General features: G+C 35.8%; 1 long non-coding RNA gene across 2 annotated transcripts in view; it reads right to left on the bottom strand.

Moving 5' to 3' along the window:
* The window catches only part of LOC148213716 (uncharacterized), a 37,948-nt gene extending 20,804 nt beyond the window's left edge, over positions 1-17,144 (bottom strand). Inside the window, exons 1-2 of one of the 2 annotated variants that reach the window (XR_015793921.1) lie at positions 14,092-17,144; positions 13,556-13,670 (exon numbers count right to left, since the gene is read on the bottom strand). This is a non-coding gene — a long non-coding RNA (uncharacterized LOC148213716). Of the gene's footprint in view, positions 1-13,555 lie in introns of both variants that reach the window. The other variant, XR_015793920.1, reaches the window with a different exon arrangement.
* Positions 17,145-17,560: the final 416 nt, after the last annotated feature.

Genomic DNA, 17,560 nt, shown 5'->3' with positions numbered 1-17,560 from the left:
AGGCTCTTTCTTCATTGATTTGAGGCCATCCCTTTGTTATCCCTGTCTCTGCCTTAGAAGAGGTACAAGGCGGAATACTTCAAAATGTTACTGTGGTGAAACCTTTCAAGGTGACTTATTGAACTTGGCAGAAGTACTGTTTTCATCTCATTCTGCTAATACATGAAGTGGGTGCAGGCATTTTGATATTTCCACATTACAGCTTATAGATGATTATTTTATTCCTGACCAAATTTCAAATCTTGAAGAGAGTTGAATTGAATCAGTTTGCCCTTGATTCTTGACTCAGAAATTTGAACTGAATTATATTTTCTTTGAATCTCTACTCTGAATTGAATGGGGGCTGATTTGTACAACCTAAAAAAATGACATTTCCTCAGTTCTATGTGTCCAGTTGTCCGCTTTTTGTTTGCACATTAAATTATTGCCTTGACATTGTGCTTCATGTTCTCCTTCAGGAGTGATGCGTATGCAGATTGATGTGATTAAAGGCCACTGGTAGAAGGATAATCCTGGATTAAATTATAGATGATTTCCTCATACCCCATCAGTGGGAATTTTACCAATTACTACTCAATGTAGCCAAGCATTTTAAAGTTTCTAAAAGAGAGATATTTTTGCTCAGCATCACTGATACAGAGGCTGCAAAATCCTTTTTTGGAATAACTAAGCTCCCAGTCAGGCAGATGTTTGATAAGTAGATAAAGAGGGGACATTGAATGCCAGTTCTCCCTTCTGAACATGATCAGTGTAGTCTGAATATATATGAAAGCTCTCCACATGCTTAGCTCCAGTGGTGAGACTGCAGACTGGAACTGTATCATGTGCCCCGCTTATAATAATGTACAGAAGCCTGCTTCCATGTCTAGGGGGACTGGGAAATTGTGTTTTTTGCCATTTACATCTTGCACCATAGCAGTCAGTGTTTTGTGCATATATAACATGTAGCAATCAATATTTGAAATGCTTGATTATTCACACTACATTTAATAGCAAATGTTGAGTTTGTGATGCTTCAATTGCAACTAAATTTAATAAGACATTTAGTTTTTTACTCACCACATTACTAATCTGCCCAAATTACAAAACACAAGCACATTAGTATTTAATTATATCATTCATTCAGTAATAATTATATCATTACATATATATATTACACACACAGAGAGATATAAAAAGAAATTCCCCTCTCACCCTCTCTGGCATTATGTACAGGAACGTCTGCACAGTGTATGGGCTAGATGGGAGATTCCACAGAAGGTCATGGAGAATAACAGGGCTAAGATCCTGTGGGGCATCCAGATCTAGACAGACAGTCAGGTACTGGCCAATCAACCAGGCATCATGGTAGACAAAGATCAGAAGACAGTGGTAGTGATAGATGTAGCAGTGCCAAGTGATAGCAACTTCAGGAAGAAGGAGCATGAGAAGCTGGAGAAGTATCAGGGCCTGAAGGAGGAATTAGAGAGGATGTGGAAAGTAAAGGCCAAAGTGGTCCCAGTGGTGGTAGGAGCACTCGGGGCCGTGACTCCTAAACTGGGAGAGTGGCTCCAACAGATCCCAGGAACAACATCAGAGCTCTCTGTCCAGAAGAGTGCAGTGCTAGGAACAGCTAATATACTGCACATAACCCTCAAACTCCCAGGCCTCTGGTAGAGGACCCGAGATTGAGGAAGACACATACCACCCATAGGTTATAAACTAAACACATAAAAATGTTATCTTACCACTTATTGTATAGTAAGTGGAATATTGTACTATATGCTTAATCTTTTTAGGAAACAAGGGAGTTACAGTATGTCTTTATTTCTGCTAGAGTTTCATTTCATGCTTTGAATGTAAAATTGCATATAATTAAAATATTATGTATCCTGATTAAGATGTCATTAAACATTTCCAACAATCAGTTAGGAGGGGAAAAGAAATACAGTAGATAGAAAATAATCTGGCACAAATTGATATTCACCAGATGTAACCCCATAAAAATTACTGAATTAAAGTATATTTACACAGTAAGAGTCAACAATGTATCCTGAGAGTATGGTGTCTCTTTAAGTGTCTTAGATTTAGAAAATATAAACATGGGGAAAAATGAGTTTAAAGATATTTGTTTGATAGGTCAGACATACCCCTGCATAGGAATTCTGCAGGTATAAATCATCTTCAAATCTAATTTTCCACAGAACTGAGGCATATTAGTATTCATATGTTGAAAGATCTAGGCAATAATCAAAGCAAATCCTATCCTCTATATTTTTTCTCTGTCCTTTATTTGTAAGGAATGATTAACAGTTCAGAAGGTTCATATTATTCTTTTGATGTTGATTAATAAAATATACATTTTAAGATTTAATTATTTTTTAGTCTAGTTGGAGCAGAAAATCTTAAAATTGGGAGCAAAAGATTCATGTGGAAAAATGATCACATAGGTATGAATTGAAGAAAAACAAGGAGGAGGAGGAGGCCTATTTCCAATATTCATGCTTTGGATCATTATCATGAAATGAATCATTATCAGTCAATATTAATATGACACATACCATTTTAAACTTGTTAAATAATACAGTATTATAATTTTTTAATTAAGAAAAGGAAATTAGTGTTAATTACTGCTTAAATATAAAAGAGTTTAGTCAAAGAAAAAAGTTGCCACAAATATTGATAAGTAAAAATAATAATAATAAAACCCATGGGCTATCAAACTGAAAGGGTTATAAATTCCTATAAATCCCTATATAATCCCATTTATAGAAATCCATAAATGAGAGTATCCTTAGTCACTCTTGGTTCCTAATATTTTAAAGTACTATATACTTTATACTGGGAATGGAGTGTAATTAAATGGACTAGGGATCCTGATAAATTTGGAATATTGAAACTTTTACAATAATATTTTGGAATTAATTATAAAGAAGAAACAGCTTCTTGTGGGAAATGAATCTGTTTTGGTTCTTGGAAGATAAAACAGAGATAAGCAATTTCATGATTTAAAAACTGGACACTAGAAGGGACTAAAGATTTTAGGTAAAAACGTATAGGTATAAAATGCGAAATGTTATAACAATGAAAATACTGAAGGAGACTTTTGAACAATGGAATCAGAATATCAACAATGTCAGTAATGGTGTCAGCTTCTATGGATAGACTATGTCCAAAAGATGTTATTGAAAAAATGGCAGGTGTAGAACAAGTTTTATCTGACAACATAAAGATGGTATTGAAAGTGGCTTTACAGCTGACAGGCCAAGAAGACTTAGAAAAGGATGTTTCACTGGATCTACAAAAGAAACTGGCTGAGATTTTAAAATTTAAAAGGGAAGTATAAATGACAAACCAAGAGAGTGACCTGGATAATTTTCCTATTGGATGTTCAAAAGAGATTTGTTAAAGCCTTAAAGAACTCTGTGCGATAGGACAAAGAAGAAATGAAGAGAAATCAAATACTACAACAATATTTGAATGAACTAAAGATTAAGACTGTTAGAAGTAAAAGGAAGGAATATAAAGTTGGTTTATCTGTTCAAGGTTAAAACAAGATATGTTGTTATTTCTGGCAACCCTTTATGGACTTTTGCTGACTCCAGGACTGAAAAGATGACAATTTTTTATGGATTTGTTTATAGATACGAGATGGGATATGAGATGAAGAGATAAATGTTTGTAACCTTAGAGGGGGTGAAGAGTCACTAAATTTGTTTATACTTAGTGTGATGGAGACTGGAAGTCACTATATATATTTCTTTATTATATTCTTACTTTTCTCCTTCTTTTCTCTTTTTTCTTTTTACTCCTTTTTATTCTCTTTTCTTATTTTAAGTTTAGTTTGTATTAGATTTTACTATTATAATCAAAATTCTTTAAAAAAAATTATATATTAAAAAATAAAATACTGGGAAGCTGACAGGTTACAAAGTGAAATACCTGTCTTAAGTGCTATTTTCAGTTCCAAGAATGTTTCTGGAAGGGCTATTGTATTTGGCCTGGATAAATCTGAATGACCACTAGATGACAGCAAAGAGATAATGAACCTTTTTAACTCTTTCTTTCATTGAGTGGTTGTCAGGATTTTTGCAGCCCAGATAGGGTAGCCCTAGTGATTGGGCCACACATGGGAAAAATGGCAACTTGCTGCAGAACAGCACTTCATTTTTAAGAGCACCCCTACAAATGAAAAATGTGAGCTGAATCTGATAGGAAACATCTTGAAATGTCCTGGAGAAGTTGAAGGGAATAATGGAGAAGAGAAAAGCTTGTGCTTAGGTTGCGGGGGGCGGGGGGCGGGGGGGCAAAGAGTTGTGTTTTTGCTGTGGGATGTATTTTGTTTAGGATTTGTGTGTTACATACCTCTTTTGCCCAAATGCATTTATTTGTGATCAGAGCTGGAAAATAAAGGAATGTAGTATGTTACATGGAAATATCTAGAATCAAATATCTGCAGTCACCTAATTATACAGGACTATGCTTAATATGGAAACTTGCTAAGAACCTTGCCAGAATCTTCCTCTTAGACACCCATTTTTTTGGAGTTGAGGAAAACCTTCTTCAATTGTTATTATCTGTTAAATATTTACATCACCTGACTTCCACTGAATTGTTCCTTTTTCTTAAAATGCACTGAGGAGCCAAAGGAGCTTTATATCTCCACTTCCATAGCCTTAGTCCTGTTTGGAAGATCTTGATGATATCCAGTTACCTTAAAGTTGTCAGGAATTTACCTATGCCCTTGCTCCAGTTTTATTTTTCCAACATAGGCTTGCCACTGTAACTATCCCACACTGATTTAGTGTCACTACCCCAGAACTGTCCATCTTACCCCAGATAGATCAAGTTGGTTAAGTAAAGGACCCTCAACCAGGCCAAACTGTCTGACAGACACATTTGCCTCTCTGATCCAAAGATCACAAACAATTCCTAAACTGTAAAATGAAGGTGAGAGGGAAGACATGGGAGAAAAAACAAAGAGTTCTTGCCAGTGGTAGAAGCAAATTTATACAAACCCATCAATGTCATCCTTGGCCAATACTGATATGGTATTATCCCTGGACTGGCCACATGTTTACCCTGCAGCAAATCCCAGCTGATTGAGCAGTAGAACATCTTTTTAGTAATATTTTGTTTTAACAGAATATTGCCATTAGTTTCAGACAGAATGAAAGGTGGTCTTTCCCCCTTTCCTTCAAAGAACAGCCAACATTGATCATATTAAAATAGGCATAAAGAGGAAAAAATCAAAGTAAATGAGAAATCTTTAGGAAAGTTGCCCGAGTTTTAATGCTTAGGTTGCTGTTTCTACCTTATACATATATTTATTTCAAATGCTTTTGTGTGATTCTGATACAGAAAAGCTTCCAGAGCTTTTTAAAAGCCTCTTTTCTCAGGCTTGTAGAGAAAATAAATTACATAAATTATATATAAGGAAAAAAGAAGAAAAAGAAAGCTTTTTTAAGGTGCCAAGGTTTTTTTTTTAAAAAAAAACATAAATAAGCAGCTGATATGGAATAGCTACTGCTAGTTCAGGGAGAAAATATCTGAATACGAACCTTATGTAAAGAAAAGGAATTTGTAGAAATGGTTCATTTTTGGATTTGGTTGCATTAATTTCCAATTTTAACATAAACCATACCAAAATAACTGGTGGTAGACTGGAAAAAAAAGGTGAAATATGGAATAGCATGGAAAAAATCTCTTTCATTAGTATACTAACATATTCCATGACATAAAATGAACAAGTTCTGAAAAGATGAAAGGAGAGAAGATCAGAAAGCCTCTCAGCTTTGAGAAGATGAGAAGGAAAATGTAGACATTACATTATAAAGGTACATGAAATACTGTCAAAGCAAATCTCTAATATATTTTGGATCAAGAATGAAGTACTTAAATCTATGAATTTCTAACACACTGGGAGGATTTTATTTTAAATACATCTAAATTATTTATTCTCTATGTTGAAAACTATACATTATGTCACATTTTGTGGACTGAGAGTAATTACATTGGGGTTCAGGACTGAGCTAAAAGCAACAACAGCTAGGGATTTCAATACTCTCCCTGCTGTTGTTTTTTATCTGCACTCAATTGTTACTGATTCTGCGATGACCACCTGGACAAGTCCCTGCAGTTTTCAAGGCAAGGTGTTTTTGGAAGTGGTTTGGCATTGCCTCCTTCCTAGAGCAGAGCCCAGCTGGCGAGCGCAGGAGGCGGGGTTTCCATTACTTCGTGCGCAGCTTCCGCATTACCAGCAACTGGTCCCGTCTCCTTTGCAAGGTGCCGCCAGCATTTTTCCTCCCACCAGAGTGAGAATCCCCATTTATCTACTCACGTAAGTTTTCGAGCTGCTGGGTTGACAGGAACTGGGGAGGAAGCAGGAGCTCACTCTGCTGCACGGAGCTGGGCTCGAACCACTGAAGTGTTGACCATTTCTGGCCGGCAACTTTCAGCGTCATTAAGTGAGTTTAATTTCCAAATGATCTGTTCTTCATAAATTTCCTTGCATACGTAAGTATATTCCAAATTAGATTTAGCAGAAATCTAACATTAAGGTGAATAATTTGTTTAAATCTGTATACTGTCTCATTTCCAATCAACTTGCTAAAAACTATGATTAAAACAAGCCAATATTTTAAAGAAAACAAATTTACCTTTGCAAGTAAAATATTGAGCATATTTCTGAACTCAAGCATGTAAAAAGTCAGCGCCTTTTCAATGTCTTATTCTCAAGAAGTCTTTTATAGATTTACTTGTTGATAATCTGATGAGCAGTTAATATGAAACAGAGTCCTTGATGATTTTCTACAGTAAGGGTGGCCCCAGAACCACCCTTGAGTTATTGAGAATTGAGTTACACTCCTTCTGAAGAAACAGTTCTGCAATTTGAGAGTCCTAGTACTCAACATTGTCACTAGAGGTCAAAGTGATCCCCACAGCTAGAAATATTAGCAAAAATACTGAAGAGTCTTGTGGTATGTTTTTATCATGATGAGTTAAATTTTCATGTTTCAACTGTATCCCTCTCATAAATTTGAAAAAGGATTTGTTAGCATTGACTTTTATTTTACTCTGGAGCCTTCTTCATTTATGATAATTGAAGTAGTCATTTTCCAGGGTTTTATAAAATCTGTTTTAACTATTCTAGAATAAAGATATACATACACAAGTGTTGGCTGAAATTAATCATCTGGTCACATCTTTTAAAATATTTTTATTCACCTGCTTCTAGTTTGAACTCTTGGATCTTGGCCCATTTAGGAAAAAATATAATGAGAAGTAATGAAACTGACAAAGTCTGAAAGAGCTTCAGGATTTATTGTAATGAAATTAGATTCTCTCCCTTAATTTCACATTTCTTGAATTGTGCATTATGAACTCATTTAAAAATTACTTTTATTTGCAACATATGTTATAAAATTTATTTACAACATAGTCAATGAAAATGAAGGCATTAGAATTGTGAGCCTATCCAGAATCATATTTTGAAATACACATCATCATATCCAATCTTAAGAAGACAGGTAATCTTAAGAAGCCAGTAAAACAACTGAAGTTAGATAATATCCTGAAGTAACAAAGGGGGAAGAGCATTCAAAGATGAGCATTTTCATACCAAATGTGAAAGTTGTTTCTCAGATTGACAGAGATGCAAGAAACTTATGTAAACAACCAACTACAAATTCCCTGTTATCAGTGAAAAGACCCACTTTCTCACTACTTCACTGGAATGTTGTTAGAAAGAGAATCAAAAAATCTCTACCTGAAGTGCATGTGGATATATTGCTTCTAAACTGAAAGTACTACAACTGCTAGAATTCTTATAACCCCATTCCATCCAGCTCAATCAATCCTGCTAAAGAGAACTCTGAGAATCATGCTTGGGGAAAAAAATCACTTTCAGTTTAAGCATCTACCAAAAAGCCTGACACCAAAGAGGACAGCCTTAGTGGCATGATTCAGTCATAGGCATCTGTTCTTAACCACAATAATGTAGGAATTATGGGAGGAGTCCAACACATTTGGAGCATGCTATATTGAGGAAGTCTGCATTAAAGCAACAATGAACTTAGCTGAGCACACCCACGAGTTCCAGGGATTTGCATTCAAATGCTAGAATGCCTGCTTCTCCAATTCATTTGGAAAGTGGAACATAATATGACCATATAACTGCTAGTCCTTGACAGTTAGCTATAGAAACAGTAAACAATCATAGATTAAATGGAATTACTCTGACAATATTTGGAATTTTCAAGTAATTTTCAAAATGAATCGTTATACAGTAGCCCTCGCTATTTGACCACAATAGGGACCGGACTTTAGGTCGCTAAGCAATTTGGTCATTAAGCAAATTGGAGCTGATTTTACAACCTTTTTTATGACTGTTGTTAAGTGAATCACTGAGCTCATTAAGCGAATCCAGCTTCCCCAATGGATTTTTTTGGCTGGGATTCGCTTAATGACCATGTGATTCACTTAACGACCATGGTGATTCGCTTAATGATTATCATAAAAAAGGTTGCAAATCATGATCACGTGACTGCGGGGGTCATAAGCACTTTTCCCAAGGCCGTTGTAGCTCTGGAGCATTGTTAAACAAATGGTCATTAAGTGAGGACTACTTGTAGCATATTTGCTGTTATCTTGTATGGGATGTACATTGCAATTTGCAAGTCTCTGCTAGCCCTATGCCAATCTTCTTGGAGATACTGTGCCATTTTACAGTATTCATTCAGCATACGCATTCTTGTATTCTTTTACTGAAATATTTATGACATCAACAATTACAGAATTCGTATTGTTACTTGGGCAAAATTACAGTGATTGGACTTCTATGTTGTGTTAAGTGTCAGCCAGGATTTTTCAATTTGTTGATGGACTGACCATAAAATGGTACTCTACATTAAATGGAGAATTTGTAAAGATGGAATTAAAAAGGAATCATTAGAACTTCACACAGCCTAAGGCAGAGGTTGCTCTTGTCATCTGTCACTCTTGGGATAAGTACTACCAGGAACATTTGGCTGCTATACATTCTTAATATGTCAAGGAGAAATAGGATGTGAAAATAGGCATGTTTCCACTGAATCAGTGTTGGCAGCTGTAGGTTAAATATAAGAGGCTGAAAAGAAAAATAAAAGTCATACGAAATCTATTAAGACAAGTAGGGTTGGTGCCTTTAACCTCTCAAACATCCCCAAAATGTTCAATTCTATAAACTGCATTCACCACTAAGCCTAAAAAATGTTGGCACAACAAGGGTGGCAAGTGTAGAGATTTTTTTTTTCTTGAAAAAGAAAGACTGAAGCTAGAAGAACAGTCAGGAAGCACCCATCTTCAGAAATGCAGAAAAAAATTGTCTGTAAGAGAATATAATACATCTATACCATTGCAGTTAAGATATAGAGGAACTTAGTGGTTAAAAATTGAGAAAGGAATGGACCAAAGTTGCATATGGTCCCCTTAACTTATTTAACTTATATGAAGAATATATAATTTATAAATAGAATATATAATGAAAAATGCTGGACTAGAAGGAACAGAACCTGGAATTCAAACCATGAGGAAATTCACCGATAACTTCAGATATGCTGTTGATGTTGGGGGACTTACAAGCCACACTGCAATAGAATTGCTCCCATTGTCCCATTTCCTTCCTGATTAAGCAGGTCCTAAGTTGTCTGTCTAGTGAAACCTATTGTATTGACTATATGCCTCCAGACACAAAGAAAGTCTAACTCATTTCCTTGCTGTCAATCATCAGGTATGAGAGAAATCAGAATACAACAGGAAGAATCTCCATGTGATAAAAATGCAGGGCTAAATGAATGGGGCTGAGTATGCCTCAAAAATTATTAGGAAGATATGTTTCAGATCTTGTACAGGCACAAGCCCAGCACCCCTTTGCTATTTAGCAAAATGACCCCTCTTTCAGGTTTCCATACAAGCCTGAAAAATAGGTGTGGCTGGTTTCATTACAATTAGCACAACTCTCAAAACAGCTCGACTTTCTTCACATTCACATGGAAACCTGCAAAAGAAGTCAGGCTGCTTGAAGGAATGGCAGAGGGATGCTGTGCTTATGCTTGCATGAGTTTTAAACACTTTTTTCAAATCATTTTCTCAGAGTGCACAGCCATATAAATGAACACATTTTCTTCACGTCATGGATGAAGATGTGTTGGCAAGTATTTTTATTTTAGTTAGAACCATAAAATCTAGTATCCTCAATCATATATGAAATGTCATCTATTGGTTATAAATAGAAAATAAGGAAATCCACCATCAATAATATGATAATATGGGATGATAGATAGACATTACATTTATTAAAATGCCTTTATTCTTTATTTAAGCAATATACTGTACAACTTCTAGAACCACCTTTTACAAAACACTAAATCAGCAACAATCAAAGCAAAGCACATTTAATGAGGGAGGGCGGAGCTGGCGTCGCGGCGATACGGCGGGCGATCCTGGGCTCCCAGGATGGCAGCCGATATCTCCTCTCCCGGACGGTCCCGATGGACCTAAGCCGTCCCGTAGAGATGGCGAACGCAAAGGGCGCGTCCCGCGGATCTCAGGGACGCCGCAAGTCCCAGATCGATCCGGGGAGAAGCTCTTGAAGCCGGCGGAGGAGAGGCAGCCAAATGGCTGCGAAAGCCGGGACAGCTCCAAAGGAAGATGGAAGAGAAGGGTGTCAACTGGGTGAGATGGACTTTTACTATTCAACTATTCTTAGAGAACACCTTAAGTAACTTAAAGAGATTTTTAAAAGTGAAGAAAAGTGGATTAAGCGGCGAGATTGAACCCTATTAAAAAAAAGAAGGGGGAGAAAATTTTTCTTTTCAACTTTCCCTTTTTAGTGGAATTGACAAGATGTTTTTCTTTTAAAAAAATATATATTTTTAACTGGATTGGCTTTCTCTTTTTAATACTCAATAACTCTTTATTTTAAGCCTTTTTTTTTTACTAAGATTTCTTTATTGTTATAAGAAATTTATATCTTTTTGACTTTGAAATGGGGAAAGTGGAGTTAAGAGAAAGTAAATGAAAGAAAGTTGCACTGCCATTTAGAGGCGCGACTTAGTGCTTTTTTTTTTCATTGTGACGCACGCTCAAAGATCCTGTGCTTTCTAAAAAGATAGTGGGATGTGCATGTTTATACAGGTGCCATCCGTAACTATAAACAAGAAAGTGGAGTTGAAAGCGACTTTGAAAACATTAAGATGGAAAGTTTGAGCCAGTCACAAGAGCCTTGATTAGTGGCAGTAGCTCTTTTTTCTGCTAGAAGCTCTGCTTTGCTCTCTATTCCGCCCAGATGGATTTTTTTTTTTAAAGAGGCTTAGCCTTTTCCTTCTTTTCCTTTTCTTTTTATTTTTCCTTCTTTTTTTTTTCTCTCCTTTTGCTTCTTTTTTTCTCTTATTTTTGGCAAGAACAAAGATAAAGAATCCTTTGACTCAATGAAGGTTTATCAAGATAATAGACTATACGAGAAACACAATGCAGAAAAAGATCTTTAAACTATTGAGGATGACTATAAAAAATTGGAAGAAGAGCTGCAGAAATTCTCAAAAAAAAAAAAAAAGAAAAAGAAAAAAGATATTAAAGCTAAAATGGACTTAATTAAACATAAAACGGGATCATTGGAAAAGGAAGAAATAGTACAAGAAATTAGAAACATTAAACGGAATTATTGTGAGGCCTATAAACTGAGAATTAAAAGGGTTAATCAACTGATAAATGAAGAGAGACAGATTTGTTCTTGGCACTGAGGGTGAGAAAAAGATTATACAAGATTATAATGGAAAATCGTACTAAGAGAATGTACAAAAAGAAGAAGTAAAACAATATTGAAAGAAACTATTGCAGATGTTTAAAGAGAAAATCAGGGGAATACAACAATGATGGAACTGACAGAGGCTTCCAAAAGCAGAATGTTCAAAAGGACACTTATTATTGCTTTCTCTTATCCAATAATATAGAAAAAAGGAATGAACAGCCAGATATTTTGGGATATTGAATGAAAAGGGTGAACTCAAAATTATGCAAGCGTTGGAATAAAGTATAAATCTGAGATATATAGTTAAAAATTGTATAACATGTAGTGAAATCTGGTTAGAACTGTAACTTGGTTAGAATTGTAATTGATACTGTAACTGATATTGGTTAGAATTGTAACTCTTAAGAATTGGAAAAATTAAAAAGTACTTATGCAGGAGGAAGTTATTCAAAATTATGGAATGTGCAGAGATGAGTTAAATTGAGATTTGAAATTAGAGTAAGAAGATAAGCAATTTTATATGACACGGGATTTGTTTTTATTAATGATTAGATGAGAAAATATAGTAATGTAATAGACTAGGAAATTTTATAATAGAAATTTGATATTAATTATTATATATATACACATATAATAGATAGATGGAGATGTATTACTAATCCTATTGAAAGTTAAAATTTTTTGTAATATATGATTTTATAGATTAGCTATAAATGATTAATAATTGTTAATTGATAAGTATACAAGTATATTTTGAATAGATGATATGAGAATTTAAGATTATGAAAGGGGCACCAACGAGTTTAACTGGTTGACACACGGTATAAAATGGAAGATGCTTTTTTATGCCTTTTTATGTTTTTGTTTGTTCATGTTTGTTTTGTGTTTGTTGTAAAAATAAAAAAAACATTATAAAAAAAAAAAAAAAAAAGCAAAGCACATTTAAAACAAATGAGAAAGCAAATTAATCCAGTAGTCCATCAGAAATCAAAAGAACAAAATAGTTTTGTCTTTCTATGAAAAAGACTTCAGGTGGCTGCTACAGAAAAGGTCCTGTCTAGTATTCTCACTAATCCAAACTCACTGAGTGATAGATAGGATATACAGCAGGCCCTTCAGAAATAATCTTAATTACGAACAGAATAATATAGGAATCCCGGCACCAGATTTAATCTCATTAGTCCCCACTGTCACATTATTTTAGTTATTCTTAATATAGGAAGCGCTTTGAACTAGTATTCCCATCTAACATGGTCATGAAAGAATATATTCAAAGAAAGAAAGAACAAGACATCTCATTCTAGAACAATCTGAAGAATTGTTTTACTGCTATTGTATAGTTTCTATGTTCTGTTAACAGTCAAAGCATTTTCAGGTTGTTCCCTTGAGAAGGCCAACATTTCATTTATTATATTCTATAGATAGTAAATGTATTTAATCATTTTTTAAAATCCTTCAGTTTAAGGTAACAGTATGAGATCATTCCAATTTCCACTCATGCTTCAAAGACTCAGGAAACTAATCTGTTCCACTCTACATAAACTGCAAGGACTTTGTTCAGAGTCATGCTTTATGATGGCTTTATATGTCACTGTCCCTAAACCCACATTTTAATTAACCTTTCAAGTCAACTTTGGAGTGGCAAGGAATGTGTCTAAGCAAATTTTCAACAGGTATAGCTTTCCCAATCACTTGATAGCAGTACCCCAAAAACAATTTACTATATGCTCAAGCCTTTGTGCAAAGAATATGTTCTTAAAATTCCACAATACACCCATAAAAACTTACCTCAGACACTATTGATGCATTTCTTCCTGTTAGACTTCTGATCATCTTCAGGCTCTCCATTTCTTCATGAACTCCTTCTGTACTTCGTTAAGCAGGTAGTGCTATATGTCAGAAACTGAAGGAAAAGGGAGATGTGAGAAAGAGTGTGGATCACAGTGGAGAAGAAAGAGATAGTGGAAAATGGCAGAAGATATAAGACAGCAGAGAATGGCAAATGAGGTGGGAAGTGAAGATGAGCAGGTCAGGCAGTGCGATGAGGAAGGGAGTGAAGGAAGAGGTGTGGATGGGTTAAAGCAGCAAGGGGGTGAGGGATGATAAACAGATCAAAGTTATGAAAAGAGACAAGCAACCCAAACCAAGAGTCCTTTTAAACTTATGCCAAGAAAGTCCCCTGAAGAAATAGCTGGTTCAGGAAGGGCATTGTCAGGTTCAGCTCAAGAACAACAACTAGGCAATCCATATTCCTTTATTAGCTTGCACCTAATAGACAGAATCTCGCCAGACTAAACCTGTGCCAAAGCAACTAGTGGATATACCTTGTGAGACTCTAGGGAGGGGCCAGCCTCATCCTCTTCGTCTTCCCACACTCTTGTTGCGAGCTGAAGAGGTGCTTGCTCTGGAATGTCTCTCCCCGCTCCTGACAATCTTGAACTTCCATTCCAGAATCCTCCCCACTCATGCCATCCATTACAGGCATGTCTTCTGTAGTCGTAGCCATGTGAAGAACTGAATATTATGCAGTCTCTTGGCAGTTACCATAAACACTGGGCACATTTGCAGTATAACAGTGAATTGGCCATTTCTGGGCTTGTTCTGATTTTTTAAAAAATGGTACAGGTCTGGGTACAAGAATTACAAGCATTGGTCTTGTAAATTAGATTGAAAATGCCAGTTACCAAGGCAAAAAGAAAAAGAAAGAAAACTTCAAGTAGAAGAAAGTAATTGTGATTTTAGTAAAGGGTTGGTAGGAGCAATCAGCCTGCAACAATAATTATAATTCCAAAATAAATAAATAAATCCCCAAATAGTAACAGTAGATGAAAAGACAGTATATATGACACAAGTTAATGTTAGGTCAATGGGAGACCCTTCCCAATCTTTTTAGGTCCCTCCCAATTCTTCTATTCAATTCCTCTGTACACTAGTAGCATTAAGGGGAGTCAGTCTGGTGTAGTGGTTAAGGCACCAGGCTAACTGGGAGAGTGTGAGTTCTAGTCTCATCTTAGGCACAAAACCAGCTGGGTGACCTTGGGCTCACTCTTTTTCAGCCCTAGGAAGGAGGCAATGGCAAACCACTTCTGAAATCTTGCCAAGAAAACTGTAGGGATTTCTCCAGGCAGTGGCCAGGACTCAACACTGACTCGAAGGCATCCCCCCCCCGAAAAAAAAGTGGCATTAAAGACATTTGTCGCAAATTTCAATAGATGTGAATTGGCATGATTGCCAGAACAGATCTGCCATACCATTTAAGACAGCAATGAACAAAATCCATTAGGGTCCACCATATTTGAAACAAAATGTTAAGGGCATTCATACATAGAGAAAGTTACGAACAAATCTCTGTACCCTAGTGAATGTGTGAATGACAATAGGTGTAAAGTTTCCAATGGTTTTTAAATGAGTGCAGAATTTCCAGGATGATGTAACAGATACAACTCTGTCCAGCATGGCACTAATTACAGTGTAGGCCAATATGTCAACTCCTGCTTTATTTCATTTCTCAAATGCTAGTGGAAAGTTATAACCATATCCTCAAACATATATGCATGTATGCATTAATTTTTTAAAGTACAATTTATAAGCAACTTCCCTTAATATAACACTCCCATTCCCCATGTTATATCCATTTTTGATCTGGTTTTTTAATAGTTGCAAACTGAAACAGAAAACTCAGAAAGGCACAGATGTGAATATTAGTTTGTATAAGTTCCAAAGGTATAAATGCCATAAAGTTATTTAAAAAGCGGATAGGCTACATTTTTCCATTCCTACTGTTGAAGCAAAAGAAAAAGCTATAGATCTTGGTTCTTTGTCTTGCACATTTCAAAGATTCATGGGCCCTGAAAGAAAAGTAGGGCTGACAGCTTCAATGCTCACTGATGCTGTCCAATAAAAACTATGGCTGGATCATTTGTATTTTTGTTCCCATGAGCAGGTAGATATCTCACTCTCCCTTCCAATTATTGTATGCCACAGATGCTATCATTATGGGATATACTCACCGAATATGAAGCAATGAGTTACCTTATGTGCCCCAGCCCTTACCCTGTATAAAGTCTGTGTCCTATTCAGCTTATCAGTCTGTCCCAGTTACTGCTGATGCACTGAGACCCACTTTTGGGCTATGAAATTTTAGGGGGGGGAAAATCATAAGGTCTTCTGGGACAATTATCAGCAGACATTCCTGGAACTACGAAGGATCTGGAGAAATGAAGTATGAAGGCACCCTGGACTATAAATTTCTCCATCCACAGACAGTTGCCGTGAGGTTATTGGTACATATAGAATAGTTATCCAAAAGGATGATGATCCTTAATTTAAGGTGATCCTGCCTGCCAAATGCAGAGAGGATTGAAAAAGAAATAAGCAGAAAAATCCTGTGCAATGCTCAGCTTCCCATTCCCTTGTCAATATAGGGTTGCCAACTTCAGCTGAAACCAGTTTAGCAAATTCCTCCCTGCTCATAAATCTGTGTCTGTGTGTGCAGTTGGATACATTTGTGCATATATGTATGTGCAGAGGTGTATGGAGATAACCTTGAAGGAAGGAATGCAAGAGCATTTATGGAAACATCAGCTTAGCCCTGAAAGAGAGCAGGAGGTGAGAAAGAAACTCAAAATTATTCTGCCTTGATTATCTTCATAATCTGGCCCACCTTGAAGTGCTGACAGTATACCCCCACATTTTCTGCAATATTCATTTGCAGAAAGGTGGAAGCAGCTTTTCCTTTTCAAGAGTAATCCCTTTCAATAACATCTCTCTTTAGTCTGTGAATATAAGAGAACCCCTCCCACCCCATACAGTTCCCACACATGCATATCTCAAATATATTATTGTGAAAAACTCATCTTCCTTTAGAATAGATATGGCAGTTGTAGAATCTGGACATCTAGAGGGTTGGAACATGGGTTCGGGAGGTTTGGCAGCCTACAATGGTTTACCAGGACTTCTTTCTCTGTTATCCTGGGACTTGCCTATTATTGCCTTATGCTAGAGATAGGCAAGTGGGTAAGTATGTGAAACCTCCCCGTGAACAGCTGCATTCCATCCATGAAGACTGGATCTTCAGTGACATCTCCAGTGTGACTGGGTTGGAGGGAAATATATCACCAGAAAGGGTTAAGATAAGCTGCCATGAATTCTTCCCAGGATGGAGCATTAGAAAATCATGAATGATTTCTTAATAAACAACAACAAATATATAAACATTACATATATTGTCCAGGGGAGTTCTGCTGCCATGGAATAAACCAATAATATATTCTGCTGCATTCTGCTAAGGAAAGGAGGGAAAAGAGAAAGTACCTTTTAATTTGTAATTTATATTCCACCAAGAGTATAAGACTAGCATTTCAGATTTCAAAAGTGATTGTCCATCCTTTTGATATTTGGGTGCTCAAGAAATAAACTCATAATTATGAAATATCAGGAAATAGCTTAGCTATATATATTAAATAGCTAAGCTATTTCCTGATATTTCATAATTATGAGTTTATTATATATATATATAATATATATTAAATATATATATATATATTTTTCCAATGTGCTTTTTTTTTTTTAATCTTACAGAATCTTATTTTGCAAAGCTGCAGGTCAAATGTCCTCATTAAAACATACAGAAAGAAAGGAACACAGATGCATTCACACAGCTCAAACACAGCATATACACTTTTAAATACTTCATATATTTTAAATCATTTTAAGCCAAGTTGAGCCAAAACTATTCATAGTTTTCCAGACTGCAAATTCAGGGACATAAGCTTTTCATCAAATGTTCAGCAT

Source organism: Python bivittatus, unplaced genomic scaffold (assembly GCF_059951505.1).
Source record: "Python bivittatus isolate LINGU-HERP-01145 unplaced genomic scaffold, Pbiv_v1 ctg000840_np1212, whole genome shotgun sequence".
Lineage (NCBI taxonomy): Eukaryota > Metazoa > Chordata > Lepidosauria > Squamata > Pythonidae > Python > Python bivittatus.
The sequence above is the reverse complement of the archived record's forward strand: the minus strand, read 5'-3'. Positions and strand labels throughout refer to the sequence as shown.